Source organism: Sciurus carolinensis, chromosome 7, assembly GCF_902686445.1.
Source record: "Sciurus carolinensis chromosome 7, mSciCar1.2, whole genome shotgun sequence".
In the NCBI taxonomy this organism is placed as follows: domain Eukaryota; kingdom Metazoa; phylum Chordata; class Mammalia; order Rodentia; family Sciuridae; genus Sciurus; species Sciurus carolinensis.
The window spans coordinates 149,736,663-149,756,330 of NC_062219.1; positions in this window are offsets into that span (position 1 = coordinate 149,736,663).

The following is a 19,668-nucleotide window of genomic DNA, read 5'->3' on the forward strand; positions in this document are numbered from 1 at the left end:
CCAGTGACCTGTGGACAGACCTAAGGATGCTTTCCTTCAACTGACTTCTGGGAAAACAATTCAAGGAACGTCCTGCCGGGTCTTGTTTTCAAACAAGGTAGAACTGAGAGAACATAGAGCCAAACTCAGCTCTGTGACAAGTGTTTGGAGTTTTTTTTTTTCCTAGCAGGGAAAACATCGAGTGCCATCTCAGGTGGAAGCCCTATAGGTACAATAGGTAAAACAAAGCTGCTTTGGCTGAGCAAGAGTGAGCGGTCCACGCTTCACCACCCCTCCCCTTCCCTCTCCCATTGTCCCCTGGGCTCCTCTTGCCTTGAGGGCTCAGTAGAGCACAGTCTGAAAGCCACTACTCCAAAACATTGAAATCAAAGGCCAGATTCAGTGCCCAGAACAAGATAAACCCAGGAGAAGACCAGAGTTGCTCAGCATGCTGCATCTCATGCACAGTACATTTATTTCCCACCTCTCTCCTGCGTTGGGAAGGACTCAACACCAGGAACAAATGACCCCTTTGAAAAAGGACAAATGACTTGAATAGATGGTTCTCCAAAGAAGATGGACAAATGGCCAGCAAGCACATGAAAAGATGCTCAACCTCGGGAATCATGAGGGAAATGCCAATCAAGGCCACAATGAGATACGGCCTCCCACCCGCTAGAATCACTATTATTATTTTTCATCAAAGAGGAAAACAGAAAATGACAAGGGTTGGCAGGGATGTGGTGAAACTGGAACCCCTATGCACTCTGGGTGGGAATGTAAGGAGGTACAGCCACTGTGGGAAACAGCATGGTCATGCCTCAGAAAATTAAAGATAGAATTATCATATGATCTAGAATTTCCTCTATGGCTATGCATTCAAAAGAATCAAAGGCAGGTACTTTAAGAGACTTGTACACCCAAGTTCATAGCAGTATTACTGACAAAAGCCAAAAGGTGGAAACACAAGGGTCCCTCACAAATGAATAATGTTCACACTTACAACTGAACATAATTCAGCCTTACAAGGAAGGAATTCTGATACATGTGTACCACGCATGAACCTGGAGGACATCAAGCTAAGCGGCTAAGCCACGAAAGAACAGATATGTGTGATTCTACTTATATGAGGGGCTCAAATTCAAATTCCTGAAGAAAGAAAGTACAAAAGTGATTCTCAAGGGCTGGAGAAGGAAGAATGGGGAGTTACTGTCAGAACTTCAGTTTTGCAAGATAAAAAGAATTCTGGACATGGTTGGTGGTAATGCCTACACAACACTGTTAATAAACAATACCCCTGAACTATATACTTCAAATGCTTAAAATGGCAACTTTTCTGACACATGTATTTCACTGCAATTAAAAGGTTTTTAAAGGGAGACAAGGGGAGAAAATATCTGCATACTGTGCACCTGGGCCCGGCTCTGGGAGCCTATTATTCATGGCTCCATCTCCCATACAGACAGAACCACATATGGTATTCATTCAACCACACTTCCTTCGTTGCACCCCCTCCAACTCCTTCTAAACACCTGATTTTGAATCTGCTGCTCACGTCAGGTTCTGGTGTGGACACCAACATGTACAGAGTTTGTACCCCCACCTTCTCACCTGGGACTTGTTCTAGCTGTTTTCCTCCCTGCCTTAGCCAACCCCATCAGGTAGGCACCTAGGAATGGCAGACAGGTATTTTAACCTTAGAGCAGTCCTATGCTTGTCTCTCGAGTATTCTGGATATGTTCTCATCTGAAAAATATCCATGTGCCCTTTCTCTCACTCAGCCCACGATGAAACCTAAGTACAAGGATTCCAGCTTTGCTGGCATTACATTGTATTAACATGATGTTAATTAACTGAAAAGCCACACATTGATTGCTTTGAGAGGTTCCCAGGATCAAGTATCAGTGAATGGACCCAGCTAAGCCTAATTTACTAATGGATTTTTAACTTACGTGGAGAAAAAAGCTGGAAAGGAAAAGTAATTTTCCATTTGCCCGAAGAGATGAAGAACTTACATTTTCCAAATGATTTAGAGAATTTCCATATTCCAAGAAAGCCAAAAAAAAAAAAAATGTATGTTTACACATAAACCTTATGTATATTCTCTAGTTACCATGCAAAAGTTCTAATGGAAAGTCTCAATCGTAAAGCATGACCCTAAATTCATTAATATGGAATATCCAGGAAGTGTGGATCAAGATGACATAAAGCATTGAAATTGGGCCTTGAAAGCTATTCTGTCAAGATTTTGAACAGTGCTACATATCAAAAATGCTCATGTGCTTTTATAAAATGTGTATGTACATAGGAGAGTGAAAGGAATATTCCATACAACAATCCAACCTAGACGCATGCTGAGTACTGGAACCCAAAATACATGAAGCATGCTCTTTCCTGGGATTCACAACCTGATAGGAACGGCCACTGAGAACTCCTTTGGTGAGTGGCAGTAGGCAGAATGTAGTGATCTGCCTTTCCAAATTTCTCCCTGTACGTGTCTTTTTATTCACAACCAACACCCCTCGGGTTGGTTTCCTGAAACCACAGTTATGCAGGGGAACAAAGAGCAAAAATACCAGTTATGGAACAAGAGTTTCTGTCAACTCCTGCAACACATCTTTTGCACCAGGCCCTGAGCATCTTCATGGTTCAAGAAGACACGGGGAGTCCCTCGTCAGCTTGTGGTGGCCTTTCAGCAGCCTCCGGTGGCTCTAAGTGTTGTCTTAACATACCCAGGCCACAGCAATCCCAGTTGAGGGAACGTTCTGTGGCCTCCAGAGTCAGGGATACTATGATTTCTCTTTCTTGGGGGCACCAGCTACTCCACATTTCCCTACAACTACTTTGTAGTTGCATGGCCAGGTGATTGACGTCTACCCAGCAGGCTGCGGGAGGAGGTGATTGTGCTTACTTCCAGACCTGGCCCACAAGACCTCCCACAAGTTCCCCCCCATCCTCCCTCCCTCTTCCTCTATCCAGCCGCTAGCTGTCAGTGCTCAGGGTAACCAAGGAAGCCACATGATGAAGATGCCAGAGCCTCCATCAGCCTGGGGTTCCTAGGTGACCACATGGAGCAAGGCCTATCCCACCATGAGTGCCCCACCCCTCCTGAGCCCATCATCACCACCCAACGGATCTTTATGTGAACGAAATATAAACTATCAAGTGAAGTCACCAAAATTGGAGAGCTCATTATAGCCAGAGACATTCCTGAAAAAGTAATGATACTTAAGTTTGGGGACCCTTTACTTTCACGGTACCCATTGAAGAATCTGGAAAAGACTCTGACAAAGAGTTCATATGGTCATATTTTTTGCCTAAAGTTTGCACAAAATATTTTCCTCTCCAATTTTCCTGCCACTATTCTTCACCTTGTCTCAAGAGGCATTAGTTAGAGTGGCCGGGGGCATTTTTGGAATCCTATTAAGAAAAGTTTATTTTAAATTTAATGGTTCAAAGTCACTTCCTGGTACACTTAAGTCATTGCTAGCTGTACCATATATAAGTAGCTTCCAGGAACTCTCCCACTGCCCTCTATGCCAATTCTCCTGGTGTCTAAACACGAAAGAGGAAGAGCAGAGGCCTTAACTTGATGGGTACAGGCCCCGTGGAACCTGAGACCAGAGGGATGAGCTGCAGTGGAGGATGGGGCTGGAAATGCACAGAAGCTCCTCTGAGAATCTCTTCTCATCATTAGTCATGTCAATGTGTAAGCAGACCATTTGGTTCTCACCAATATTGAGTCAAAGCAGAGATCATCTCTTGTTGGTATGTACAATTATAAATACACCATACATTTTTTTCTCTTTATTATAGAAATCACTCAAAATAGAATTTTTGAGAATGCTTGCGTTTGTTGAGCACACATTGTGAGAATACTACAAAAGTACTTTGTTCACATTGTTTTCACTCTTTTATTCATACTAGCAATCAATAATTGAGAATTAATTTTGATTATCCATCCTAGAAGAAAAATCAAATTATGTTTTCATTCTCTCTACAGAAAGTGATATTATAAGATCATTGTCTTAGGGAGACATGAACAAAAGAAATGTCACCAATGAGAGAAAAGGTTTTAAAGAGAAATGTCAGACAATTAATAGAAATAAATTGTTATTTTTTTCTGGGCCTTGTAACATTTGTCAGCTTTTTAAAGATGTAATTATTACAATTTATTTTATCATTCTCAAGAATCAGTCCTTTTATATCAAACTTTATAATTGTGCATCATTTTCTTAAAGAGAGTCCCCACTAAATCCAGGTCCACCCCAGCCCAATGGCTGGCATTACCCTGCTAATAGCTCTTCTCAGAGTCACCAGATCTCTGAGGGGACTGTCTTTGGCTCAGCCCCAGGGCTTCTACACGCCTTGGTTCGGTTTCCACTCAGAGAACATGGTGCAGGCCGTCTGATGTTAAGTGGGAGGACCATGTGGCCATGCCTTCTCACGTGGGGATGCCCCCACCCACCCTCAGTTCTGGACTTGGCTGTGCCATGTTGTCCCAGTGCCCCAGCAGGCCTGAGCTCTTCATCTCACTGGGCTGAGTGGTCCCTGAGGAGCCTTGTGGTGAGAGGGCAGACTCTGAACACCACAAACACCAGTTTATGTTTCTGCACTTGGTCCATGACTCGTAGGCCTGCTGCCAGCTGCTACTCTTAGGGGCCAACTGCCTGGTTTGAAAAAACCAGTCACTGTGCGTCCCTTGAGTTTGCCGGGCAAGCCCAAACCTGGCCACCACACAAGCTACTCCTCCAGACATGCCTGAGCACATCCAGTCACAATAGCTACCCCACATGGCCCTGGCTTCAAGTCTTTCTAGTCAAAAAGAGGGCTTGGAGGACTGGAACCTCGGTGGATCCTGTGGCCAGTGAGGAGGCTTCCTTCCCATGCTGCGGATAAGGGAACTGGACCATGGAGCGCACGAGTGACCATCAGGGTCACATAACCTACAAGTCATGGACCAAGTGCAGAAACAAGTCCAGAGTCCACCCTCTCACCACAAGGTTACCTGCAGTCCCCTCAGTCCAGTGAGATAAAGAGCATGGACTTCAGCAGGAGTTAGCAGGGGAAAGCTCTGCAGAGAGCTCTTGGGACAGTCAGGGCTTTGTTTTATGTTACAGGAGAAAAGGGGTTGACAGCTTCCTCCAAGAGTAAGTGTGACATGGGCTATCTCTTCCTTGACCCACTCAATTTTCAACTGAGAGGGAATCAAGTAGATGGGACTGTCATGCTTTTCTACCTGAAATAGTTGTCAGTGGTCTGTGACCAGCAGGATAAAGTATGTCTTTTCTCTTATCACTGGTATCCACAGTTCAGAAAAATATCAAAATGTGACCACAGCTGCTCTTCACTTAGGTGACAGATTAAAGAATGACTCCTAAAGTCACTGCATGAAGTGTAACTGGAGGGAGTTACATGAAGTGTAACTCACTCCAGTGGAAGAAAAGCAAGAGGACCTGATTGGAAACAGTGAGACTGCTATGGTCTGAGTGTGTTCCTCAAAATTCATGTGTTGGAAACTTGAATCCCAGGGCAATGTGACCAGGAGTTGGGGCCTTCGGGGATCTATTTAGACCAGGAGGGTGCTGCCCTCATGGGTGGATTAATGCCATCATAAACAAGGGCTTGCAGGACTGGGTTTGCTCGCTTCTGCTCTTCCGCCATGTGAAGACCAGCATCTGACCTTCTATTCACCCATACACCTTCCACCATCTGAGGATGCAGCAAGAAGCCCTCACCAGACACCCAACCTGTCATCACCATGATCTTGGACTTCCTGGCCTCCAGAACTGTGAGAACTAAATCATTGTTCTTTACATAACCCAGTGTCAGGTGTCATGTTATAGCAGCACGTAATGTACTCAGAGACTAAGCAGCTCTACTCTTTTAGGGGCATAATTCACCCAACAACTGGGCTGGGGGCATGTCCTGATGAGCCTCTGGTTAAGAGAGGTGAGCCCATCCTCGCTTCACTCATCCCAGGGGCTGCCTAAGAGAAAAGGTGCAACTAGAAAAGAGCTATATCTTGGCATAAGAAAATAACAGGCTATTAGGCATTGTTCACTGAGTTCAAGACCCAGGATGAGTACATGAGAGCACCAGGAAGGAGGAAGGAAGAAAAATGGAAGAAAGGTTTTGAGAAGAAAGAGATCCAGAACCAGATATGGTACATGTGCATATAGTACCAGAACGTGGGAGACTGAGGCAGCAGGACCACTTAAGCCCAGGAGTTCAAGACCAGTCTAGGAAACATGGCAAGACACTGCCAAAGAAAATCAATCAATAAAAGGGGTCCAAACAGGCCATAGCAAGAGCTCACATCAAGTGGTTGTGGAATTTTTAAGACAATTCATTTTAAAGAATTTTCTTACAGTCCACTATTGTTATCACCCTGTTACCCACCCCACAAACACACACACCTTAAAGCCTTTCAGGAAACCCTGTTCCCCTTGCAAAGACACTTTTGGGAGAAGGAGAACCAGGGTGAGGTCCTTCTCAGGAGAAGCGCTCCAAGAAAGGAGACACCTCAGGCCCAAGGATGCTCAGAAGGAAGGAGCCCTTCTGAAAGGTCAGGCAGCAGCAGGAGTACTCATGTATGATGGAGACAGACTCAGCCACACTCTCTGGACACTGACAGGTGGCCACCTGAGCCTGGCAGGAAGTGGGGCTGCCTGGGCTACATCAGTGGCATAGAAAGAGCTCACCAGTCAGGCTGCTGCCAACTCCCTGAATCTTGCCATGAAGCAAAAACCAGCAAGGCAGGAGCAGAAGCCACAAGGCCCAAAGACAACAGGGCTGGTGGCAAGCAAGGTTACCCAGGGACCTGCCACCCTGTTCATGGCCTTCCCCAGAACACCATCTGCACAGGCTGAGCCGTCTCCCCCAAATCACCATGTTGAAGTTCTAGCCCTTGCACCTCAAAATGAGACAGGGTCTTTAAACAACTGAATAAATTAAATCAGTGTAATCGGGGTAGGCCTTCATCCAGCAGGCTATGGCTGCACAAAGATCAGCCATGTCCAGAGGGAAGGGCATGAGCAGACCAAGGACGGTCATATGCTACCACCAGCAGAGGTCTGGGCAGCTCTTTGCCTGGGGGTCCTCAGAAGGAACAACCCTGACACCCTGGCCTCAGACTGCCAGCCACCAGAACTCTGAGAGGACATTTGTCGCTTAAGCCACCCACAATCCGGGCACTTTATATTTTGAGTAATTTGATCTACCTGCAAACTGAATTCACTCCATGTGTACACAAGAACTCCTGCACATAAACTCAGTTTCAACAAATAAAACCATATTGCAGGCTAAAGAAAACAAACCACAATCCATACTTTCTTTTACATTAATCTCCAGGACAGCAAATGTTTGTGTTATTTAGGAATACAAATTATTTACTTTATAATTCATTGAATTGTTGATTTTTATTTCAAGAGGTTTTTACATCGTGTCTCACCTTACAAAACCTAGCACGTAAATCGGCCACCTGGAGCTGTGTGCAGCCCCATGTGGGACAGGGCCAGTGTGTGCACTGTCACATTGCTAAGACATGTTAGTTGGGGGCCAGTGTTATTTATCTCTGCACTTAAAAGTTAACCTAGTGAACCACCATGATTTCTAATCTTTAGCAGTACCTAAAGACAGAATGAGAGGGTACCCACAGAACTTTGCCCGTGGACAGCCCTTATTAATGGTACCCAAAAAGAAGCATGATATGTGACTTAAAAAATGTAAAAACTGCCACCCACACGTGAGAAACTTTGGTCTCCCTTTTAAGAGTGGATTAAACCTGGAGGTACTGGGGAAGAAAACTGACCAAACTATATTGATAAGTTGTGTTCATGTTACAAACATGTAATGAAGATTTTTACTATGTATGATTATAATGCTCCAAATATATATGCAAGTATATGTGCATACTAAACGTTTTCCCAAATCCACACTATGCTCATCCTGAACAAGTCACTCTCCCTGTCTCCTCTGAGTGCACCTGTAGAATGAATGCATGTGTTACACATGATTTTTAAAGGTTCCTCTTTGATCTACCAGGGACTGAAAGAACAAAAGTGATCCTACCTCCCTAGACTCTAAGTGTCCTCCACATCAGCCCTGGGGGTCAGGGCCATGGCTGAGTAGAGGACCAAGGGAACAGGACAAAGAAATGCAGAACGGAACAGTGTTGGGCCAGTTGGACACAAAAATAGAAAAACATAGCATTATGTCCCTATCTCACAAAATTATTTCCTACATCAGTGCCTCTTAAACTTTAGGGTGTGTAGAAAGAGGTCCCAAATTGCAGACCTGAAGGCTCAAGTGAGGACTGAGATTTGGCAATTTCAAAACAGTCAGTGCTGCAACACACGTTGAGTTCTGGATTTACAGATGTATACAGCTGAACCATGTGAGTATGAGGAAAATGGAACAGAAGGTATTTATAATTTGGGTCAGAATTTCATTCTATGGTAGATTTAAAGAAAAAGACAAGCAGGGTTACATATATAAAAACTTTTGACTTCTATACAATGAAACTTTCCGGATAATAAAGTTGGAAGGCAGCAAAGAAACTGACAGAATATTTACAACACATGTAACACAAACTCCTACTCAGAATATCTAAAGAACTTCGAATCATAAAAAGGAAATCACAGAATTTCAACTTACTAATAAACATGAAATCACATCGACCTTGTAAGTAATTAAGGAAATGCAAAATAAAACCACAAGATATTTTCCATTCATTCAAATGTCAAAAACTTCAAAACAATGCTATGTTAGCATTTTATGATCTGCCATTGTTAGCTTTGAGGCAATACAGTTCTCAAAATGGGAATATTATGATATCATAGACTCCATTTTAAACATGAAGGTGCATGAAGGTGTGAACCGATTTACAAAATTACTTCTATAAGAGCCAGTTAGTCAAGATCAGTGTGCTCCGCACTGGAGGTTTACTCCAGGAGCTAAGAGAGAGCACGTTTAATGTCCTGCTAGCACCCATATCCCAGAAAGTCCCATCATTCGACCCCACTTATCCCTATTGATAAATGTGTCCAGGCATTATTTTATGTAATAAATCATGGAAATGTAAAAATCAACTTTGTTTTGATCATATCTTTTTATGTATAGTAACTGTACTTAAGTTTATATATAATTGTGATACCATAAAATAACGACATGAAACATTTCATGAAAGTATGTATTAGCATTATATAGAAACATTTTTGCTGAAAAAAATACAATTCGAATAATTTCTTAATTATTTACCATATGACAGGTTGTGTTGTAATTTATTCAACAAGTTCCCAAGATTGGATATTTGGTTGGTTCTCCTCTTCCTTATTCATGCTATTCTAAATATTATTTTGATAAATAATTTAATCTACATTAACTTGCTTTTTATTCTTTAGGGTAATCATAGAAAGGTGGAATGTAAATCAAGGGATGGAAATATTGTATATATATGTATGTATACATGCACATATATTGCAAACTCCCTTCCAGAAATGTCATGCCGATTTTCCAATTAAAGTATGCACATCAATGTATGAGTACTGTCATTTTTGAAATGAAAAATGTGATTGCTGATGATTTTGCTATTTAAATTTTTTATTTGCTATTAGCGAGATTAACGTTTCCACAGGTTTATGAACCCACTTACATTTTCTCTGACTTCCTCTGCCTATACTGCTGTGGGGGCCTCAGTGTCCTTTTTGCCTATTTGAATACACATTTTTAGATATTGAGAATGCTCTCTTTCATTCATAGCATTTGTGGGAAGAATTCTTTTCCAGATTTTGCCCCATTTTTTCTTTTTCACTGAGGAGCATCTTTAAAAGACCAATAATTCTGTGCTCTTTTGATCTGTAGAAAACTCTTCTAGCTCTCATTATCTTAGTATTAAATCACCTCAAGAGCCTTCGATCTAAGGATCTCCTTTGCCACCTCTTCTTCCAGACCCTTCCTGCTCGACAGCACCAGATTCCTCATGTGAGTGATTTTGCAACATTGCATCTTTAAGAGAGATGACCTGCAAGCATCCAGTACACAAGTATTCATGTGAATGAACCTGCATTTGCTCCTAAGAGAATCAAAATGTTTTCTGGCTGTGTCCAGATCAGACAAGAGTAACGACTTTATTTCCTCTAGATCTTCACTTAAGGACTTGGGCCCAGGCTGCCAACTCCCCAAAGCTTACTCTAAGCAGATGTCCCCAAATATCTGTCTTCGTTTACAAATCCACCTATTAGCTGGTCCAAAGGAGCTCTTGGCGCCATCAGCTCCCCTTACAACCTTTGGCTTCCTCTGCACTTTCAAGCAGCAGGAAACCTGTTCCGCTGTCCTTTTCCGTTTTGCACCTCCTGAGTAGCAAGACAGAACTACGGGGCTGGTATTTCTTCACCATCCCTCCTGGCTGTTCCTGAGAAGAGACTCCAGTTTTCAGTTCTGCCAAACAGCAGAGACACACTGTCTCCTCGGGAGGGTCACCTCTAGGTCATTCTCATGAAAGGAGGTTCAGCTGATGTGGATGTGACAGCCAGGAGCTGGTCTCAAACCAAGATATGCATCCGAGGTCAACTCACCAGGGAGCCGCAAGAGTCTACAGCTGCAGAAGAGTCTCTTCAAGGACAGAGATGGAGTTGGCAGCAAGGGTCCTGCAGACAAGTGCCCCCTACTCAGCAGCCTGTGACCCCTGCCTCTTGCAGACAGCGTCTGAAGGGGTCACCACCTGTGTTCTCACCACAGAACACTGACTTTTCCAGCTCCAAGAAGAATGTGGGCTGAGGGGGAATCTCCTCCCAGTTCAGCGCCCTGTCTTCTCTCTCTTCAGCCCCTCACAATAGATTTGAGTCGTGTAACCTTCTGAAAATGCTAACGAGGAAGAGAAGGGCCCGGGAAGCATCGCACGCTGCTGTGGGTGAGAAGCTGGCAGAGCCATGGCATACTGATCAGGCGATTTCCCCAGCACACTGGGTACCCTGGAGGACACACGAGCTCCTGGACACCACAGCTCCTGGCCCACTGGGGAGCTCGTTCTAGGTTCCCTCTGCTCCCACCTACAGCCTCAAGTTGTCAGGAAGCACAGCTCTGCCTTTCTTTTGGAGTTTCTCTCTTTAGGAGGAAACGGTAAAGAAGGAAGCCAATAAGCAGCTTGTCTTTCTTTTAGCTCCTCTTTGCCTTAAGCACTGCCCCATGCTTCGGTTACTCCTTTCCCCAAGTCCTTTGTTCAAACCATTTTCCGCTGTCTCGCAGAATCACAGAACTTGGAATCAGGAAGGACCTTGGAAATAACCCAACTGCCTCATTTTGCCAATAAGGAAACTGAAACCCAAAGAAGTGATTTTAGTTGTCCAAGATCATATTTCTAGAGAATGGCAGGCCCCCCAACCAAAATGCTCTTGACACCCTGCAGGTGACCTACAGGCCCCACAGCTGACCTGACCACCATCCACTCTGCTTTCCCGCAGCACCTGGAAGTCCACATGACCCAGACGTCCCTGGCACATGTGGGATGGGATGCAGGCCTTCTCTGGTGGTTTCATAACTGTAAGCCAAAACATGAGGCCCCTGGACTCAGGTGGTCACCGGGTGGAGTGTTCTCGCACAGGTCCTCATCTCCGGGTAGACTGCAAAACTGAAGGATGAAATGGGGCCACACCTTCTCCAACCTTGTGTGTAGAACCCCATGACCAGCAATGCACAGTTGGTAGACAACCCAGAATATTTTCTCTTAATACTCCCTTTCACGCAAACGGAATATATATGTGCTTATATTTTTATAGACAGTGGTGGCAGAGAAGAGTGTAACATCTTGGGGTCATCGAGAAAAATAGTGAAGTTCAAATTCTCATTCTCACCTTAAATAAATTATCTTGCCTTCTATCTTTGTAAATTCAGCTACAAGGACAGGACATAGCCATACCCACTTCATTAGGAGGTCATGAAAGCTCCGGAGAGCGTACACCACCACACACCTGCCTGTACACAGGTATGCACACACGAAGGGCAGGACGTGCTCAGCCAAGTTTAACCCCTACTGCACTGACCAAGTAAAGCACCCAAGCCTTGATTCATACATGTAATCATTTTCTTAAAATGACTAACATCCATGGGAAACAAACAGAAAGCAGTCTTGATTCTCTTTCCCAGCCACAACATGCAAACCCGCTCCTCGGAGAAATGCCCTCTCCTGCCATCGACAGCATCTGAGCTGCAGACCCCTCCCCCTCTTTCTCTCTCAGAAGAGTCCCATTTAACAGCTACAACTTGCTTTCTGGCACCAGAATGCTAATGTCCCTCAGTTTCCAGACTCTCCTCTCTGCCAGTCCAGCCTGCACGTCTCTCCCTCCCGGTTCCTCTGAGGACTGTGCCCTGAGCCCCCATACCCAGCACCCCCTGAGTGGGTGAAAGCCAAATTACTCCTAAAGGCCCTGCTCCGTTCATTCTAGGATTTGGGGGCAATGGGGTGAGCCTGACGATTCTTAACAGTATCAGAGTGATCTCGCATCATGAAGCCAAGAAGTTCAGAACCCACTGACCCCAGCTTTATGGGGGTAGGCAAAACTCCAGGGCAGCAGGAAATACCCATGTCCCGTCAACATGTTCTGGTTTTGTTTATTTTGTTGTGTTTGCTAAAAAGGAATGCCTCTCTCTGAGGTTTAACCCACTTCTTTCTGGACGGCTCTCAAGACAGAGACCACAATGCTCTGGTTTTCTGTGCAAGATGGAAGTGGGAAGTACTGGGGGTTCACCCTTTTACATACTCATCACTGTCTTACTTTGGAGAAATTTCTTCCAAACCTGATTCTAACTCACTACACAGGCAGAAATGTCTGTACAGCTTGCTAATCTGTCACAACTGCCTCACTGTGATGAGAAATGGTTCCTTGCTTAACCATTCAAACTGTGGCACAGGTCACATGTGTAAAATCACCACCATTGCCACGGGTACCAGACTAACAGCATCTGTCATTCACTCAGCACATGCTTATTCATTACTGCGTGCTAGATGTTGTGGCCAACCAGTGATAAAGATGGGAAACATCTGAGATAGAACTTATGGCTCCCCTAGCCTAGGCCCAGACAATGGAATCACAAATAAATCAGTGTGAATAATGACAATAAAACAATCACGAAGTTACTACTATAGAGGACAATATTACTTATGGTTATGAGTCATGACAGTTAACAGAAGAAACAGAGGCAGCCCAGTAAAAAGGAGGGGTGAGGGAATCCTAGGCAGAGTCAAAGCACAGACAAAAGCCCAAGGAAGAGAAGCCAAGGTCTGCCTGAAAAACTGAAGGAAGAACCATGTAGCTGGAACACAGAGGGGGTGAGGACAGACAAGGTCCTACAGGTCATGGAATGGAGTTTGTAATGCTGCATGCAAAGGCAAGCCAGGCTGGGTTTTGAATGGGGAATGTCTTGCCTTGCTTTTGGACACTGGAACGAGTTGAACAGTGGCCCCCAAGAAGATATGTACATGTCCAAACTCTCAGAACCTATGAATGTGACCTCTTTGAGAAAAAGAGGTTCTTTGCAGGTGAGACTGAGTAAAAGCATCTCAAGATTTGATCATACTGGATTAACCAAGTAGGCCATAGGTCCAATGGCAACTGTCCTACAAGAAGCAGAAGATACCGGCAAGGAGGAGATAGAGGCAGAGGTGAGGGTGAGGCAGCTGCAGGCCAAGGCAGACCTGGAGCCAGAAGCTGGAAAGGATGAGGAAAGGTTCTCCTAAGAGTCTGTGGAGGAGCATGACACCACCAATACCTTGATCTTTTATTTCCAGTTTCCAGAAGCCTGAAAGAATCAACTGCTGTTGTTTTGTGTGGTAATGTGTTGGGGCAGATCTGGGATGCTCACACAGACTTCTGTGAAAACTGGTGGCCTCACCTCTGAATGCTAATGGGTTAGAGATGTGTGAGCAATTCAGAATTTAACCACAGGAGGCTAGAATTGACAAGTGTCTAAAGGTCTTCCCCAGCTACTGAAGTGAATTTCTATTTTAGTTCATCATCTCCCTTGCACCATACTGGATAGCTGAAAGAGCTCATTTTCTCTTAAGACACTGACAATAATACCACTGGGAGAGTTGCACATGGGCATACGTGAGTGTGTGCAAGGCAGGCAGAGGTATGTGGTGGTATGCGCATCTGTGATTGTGTGTTCCAGTAGAACCTGAGGGGACGGGGCCAGCACTTCCATTCTCTTCAGTCACTAGAGAAAGCACTGCCTAATGGGTGTCTCGTTAATAGAAAGCAAGAGTAAATGGACCAGAGTGAAGGAGAAGTGACAGAGGACCAGACCGTATCCAGTCTGAGAGGTGATTCATTGACCACTCACGTCTCCAGCCTGAGAACTTCCAGGGAATTGCCGCAGCCACCTCGTCAGGCTTTGCCTACTGTTCTCCTTGCCTTTTTTTCCCTGTTCAGACAACATTCAGTTTAATGGCAGAATTGAAATTGGAAGTGAAAAGAATCCAAGCAAATGAAATCAGACCACTGCAAAAGAGAGGGCATGGAGGAGGGAGTGGGGCTGTGAGCAGGGAACAGGCAGGGGCAGCGCTACAGGAAGAGCGGGCACCGTGTCGCCGGGTTCTGCTTTCCCAAGCAGCTCCGCCGTCTCCACAGAGCTGGGTTTTGCTTCTCCCAATGGTCCTTTTTGTTGGGTCTCCATCTCCAGCCAGGGACTGAATACCCAAGTGCACAGAAAAGGCATGCCAGAACTGGAGGATTCCCCGTCCTAGAAACAGGTCCAAAGCTGTCGCATCCTGTGGCAGAAGCACAGACCGAAAAAATGCTGCCCGGTCAACCCCTCTCATTCTGTTCAGGCCACTGGACACAGCTTCTGCCAGCTCCAAATTCACTTTTTGTCCAAAGAATCAATACACCTATTGAGAGGGTGTCCAGGAATGGCCTTTCCTCTTGTCCCTTTCTGGTACCGCCAGGCAGAAAGCCCAGCAGGCTCTGTTTTGTTAGCTGAGCTCCAGCCGCAGGAGGGGACCACATGAAGCCCCCCTTCGCCTGCATTCAGGGCTCCTGCTTTGCTTCCTTGTTCTCTGCCACAATAGTGCCCTATTTATGGAGCATCCACCTGTGCACAGCACCATCAAGAGCGAAGAGAAATGGCACAGAGGGACCAGGAGCTGCAAGTCGCAGCAGGATTTCCAAACGACATCATCCAGGAACTCTGTGTGGATGACAGAGTTCAGCACCAGGTACCATCGACAGGCCTCTTTCCTGAAGTGGGTCTTTGTCCACAATCTGTATGTAAACGGTTTTCACTCCACAATCCCTCCAGTACATGAAGTTAAGCACTGAGCTGCATCTACCTGTTATTTCTTTGCTTGCTTATGGTTTGGGTGAATGCCCCTTTTCCACTGACTTACAGTGCCTCTCTAACCTCGTTCCCTCCCAGTTTTCAGCATTAAAGACAAATCTTTATTCATGGTCATGCAAACATACACAAATATTGATAAGTAGACCTTATTTTCAATTTCATATTTTTTGCAAAAATACATTTGTATTACATGCCTTTCTTTGCTCTTTGTTTTCTCACTTAACAAGCGTCAGGAACATTCCCCTGGACTGATAGATACAGTTTAAACTCATTACTGTTGACAGATGTGTCATGATCCATGGTTAAGCATACCTTGATTTATCCACTCATGTCTACCAATGATCATGGTGGCTGCCTCCACTGTGATTATTGCCCCCAGGAGCAGTGCTGCATTAAGATCTTCACTCTCTAGTCTCAAAGTTGACTGGTTCTACAGAAAGCTTCCTAGCAGGAGCCTCCGCAGCTCCAGCAGAGGTATTTTCACTGAATCCATGCTACTGGGTTGTTTTCAAAAGACCCTGGTGTTTCTCGGGCCCCCAGAAATAAAGAATGCCTTTACTTACTTTGTAGCAGCACTAGGCTTTAGTGCTATCTCTTAGTTTTTAACAAAAAGTAGAGTTAATTCAATTGAAATTATATTAGCACATCAACTTGTGTTTTCCTGATAACTAGAAAAGTTGTTCATCTTTTCACAGGTTTCTTGGCCACTCGAGTTCTTCTATAAACTGCCTGCTCATACCCTCGGCCCATTTTTCTATTGTGAGGTTAATTTTTCACAAGTGAGCATGAGCTCTTATGCATTACAGATACTGAGCCTCTGTTGCATTTTCATGACAGATAAACAGATAAAATTTATCAGTTGCCTTTCTTGTGTCTTAAAGTAAATGTAATCTTACATGTTTTTCTTCTATAGCTTTTAAGATTGTTATCTTGCCTAAAAGTACCCACCTCACCCCTGCACCAACACTAATATTAATTTATATTTTCATCTAAAACTTTTTGTTCTTTGTATACTTGCATATCTACTGTACTTTTTAATGTGGATTTTTTTCTACATAGTGTGAAGGAGGGGTACAGCTTTCTTTGCTTTGGCATGGATAATAGTTTTGCAGGCACTATGCTTTAGTTGCTGAACTAAAATGCCACCTCGGTCACATACTTAAATTAGTCTTGGGCTCTATTCTGTTCCATTGATCTGTCTTTTCTGATGCCAATATCACACGGCATTTTGTTACTGTAACTAATTTTTTTAATATACACTTAATTAGTCCCCCCACCCCTTTCTCCATAGAGAAAGCAAATAGCATTTCTGGTTAGCTTATTTCCATTAAGCATCTGCAACCTGGTGTCTTTCTAGTTGGAAAGATACACTGTGTTTACATAGCAGGGTATAGAACATGGGGGTCTCAGAAGTGAGCTCATCATGAACATTTTCAGGTTGAAAACACAGGTTCTATTCTAAATAAGCAAGTTGCACATCTGTTAAGCAATAGAACAGGGACTTGAACCCAGAAACAGGGTTCTAAAACTTTCACCTCTGCAGTACCCCATTTATCAGTTTTTCCTCAGAAGCTACCATTTTCTCTACTTCTACTGACCTAGAAGCTCAGTCCTTGGACCCTGGCTCCTCCCCCTCTGGATGAGCTGCAGCTGTCATCAGCAGCACAGCCTTCCTGTACCTGTGCGATACTCTCATGTTCTTTTGCTCTTTATTAAGAGCTGATCAAGTGCCTCCAGTCAGGCGCTGTTTACACCTAGTATGTACATTTTTTCACTTTTTGTTACAATATCCCCATGATGTAAACACTGTCATTACCTCCATTTTTCAGCATGAAATCCCAGAACAAAGTAACTATCCAAGGATACTATTTCACCCATGGGATCAACACTGTAGCCTCATTTGCATCCCAAGCAAGTCCAAGAAAACTGGGACTCCTGCCCGCTGCCTCACTGTCTCCACATTCCACAGCCAATGGGCCAGGAAATCCATAGTGCTTCTTCCTCCCTGTTCTCCTAGAACTAAAGCTTTGGTCCCAGAGCTGGACGTGTCCACCCACAGAGTCCAAAGCTACCTCTCATGGACTCATCTGGGAAGTGTTCTGATGATTGTCTTGCATGACTGCTATGGTTTTCATAGGCTTTGTGTGTGTCCCTTAAAGGTTCATGTTCTGGAAGCCTATTTTCTAGTGTGGGGGTGTGCAAAGGGTGGAACTTTAAGAGGTGGGGTCTAAATCGAGGGAGTTAAGCCACAGGCCACCACCCACATAAATAGAGTAATGCTGTTTCATGGGCATTTCAGTTGTCATGAGACCAGATGAGTACTTTGAGAGAACTCTAAAAAGAGCAAGTCTGACTCCTCCCACCTCTGACTTCCTGTCTTGCCATGAGATCTCTTCTGCACGTGATCACCACCACCATTGTGATGCCATCTGCCACGAGGCTCTCGCAGGAACGAGGCAGAGGCTAGCACTATGCCCTTGAATCTCCAGAACTATGAGGTAATAAAACACTTTTGTTTTAGGTATTTTGTTATAGCAACACAGAAATAGATAAAATGAAGACAAAGTAATATTTATTTCACTGGTGGCTGCTTAGACAAATGCATTCTACCACCTCTTCATGTGCATGACTTCCAGAGAACACTTTATACCTCAAGTAGCAAATCTGCAAGATAAATTATTACCTGGATGAGACATGTTAAGCAATCATTACTCTATCACCTGTGGTTTCTTTAATAATTATCGAGTAAGGTAATTTTTTTATAAAAGTTACCCTAGAGAATCATTCAAGAATGTTGTCTTTCTCAAATATTGAGTGTTGATAAATGAATTCTATGGATGTGTTGTCATGATACATTCATCTTTTAAAATACCATACCATAAATATAAATGCAATAGCTTTTACATCATTTTATCACTAAATGTTTGCCTTTCTTCTACTTATATAGTCTTACTATGGTTTAGATCTGTAATGTTTCCAAAGTCCCATGCCTTAAAGGCTTGTCCCCAGAGTGAAGCTAGTGGTAGATGGTGGAATCTTTAGGAGGTAGCATTTAGTGGGAAGCCTTCAGGTCATTGGGGGTATGCTCTTGAAAGGGACAAGAGATCTAGGGTTCCTTCCTTATTTCAGCTCTGGGTCATGAGGTGAGTGGTTTTGTTCTGCCATACACTCCCTGCCATGATGTGCTTCTCCACCACAGGCCCAAAGCAACAGAACCAACCAAATATGGACTGAAACCTCTAAAACTGCACCAAAATAAACCTCTTCTCTTTGTAAGTTGATTATCTCAGGTATTTGTTATAGTAATAAAAAGCTAAGACAAGGCTTAAGCAAAATTTATAAAGAAATATTTGAACATTTCCAATAATGACATTTTAAGTGATTTTGCAGTGACAACTTTAACAAAACAAAACATGCATGAAAATCCATCTTCTCAGCTCTGAAAGTTCAACTGCTTCAACTAATTCAATAATTCAGAGCTATGAGAGTGACATTATCCAAAACTGAAACCTTGACTTCATATTGTCTGCATTCAATGTGGACTTGCCTATGTGGACAAAAACAACTCTACTCCACTGAATGATGGCTGCAAGATTTACTGGTGATGTTCAAAGATGACATGCTTGGTTTTTCTGTGATCTTGGCCATCACACCATAGGAAGAGTCCATCCAGGTCTTCTTTCTAAATTTATTTTTTAATATTAATAAATATTAAAGGCTTGAGATTAGTGCTAATAAATTTCATAATTAACAAAAAAATGACTTATATGATTAGGATTAGCAATAACCAAACCAATAAACTTTATTCTTAACTACAAGTCTTTTGAACATGACATTGTGTTTACATTTCATGTGTGAATTTTTAAGTGTTACATTGCATTCAGTAACGAAAATGTATAAATACTTCCTTGATGGAATCCAGTCTGAGTTCTTCCTTCTCATCCTGGAATTACCCCAAGAGAGCTTCTATCATGGACTTGAATTCTTGTAGTATGACCTCATAAATCACTATAATTCAAAGGAAGTTGCGTCCCTTTCCAAAGACTAAAATATATATATATGAAACCTTCTTTCCATACAAAAGTCTACATGAGTGGTACCAAGAGGTAACTTTGACCCCTTCAATGTGCCCAGTTAAAGTTAATTTATAGCCACATCTCAGAAGACCAGATTATGAGGCCAACAGTTCACAAAGATTTGCGAAAGTCCACAGAGGTACACAGAGACATTAGCTGAGACCAAATGTGGCTTCTCTGGTTTATGTTGCTCTGTTGCAGATCTGAATAAAACCTCCAATCTCTTCCTGTGTCTGTGTCTGGCCTAATTTTTCCTCTGAGTCATTTTCTTTCTCCA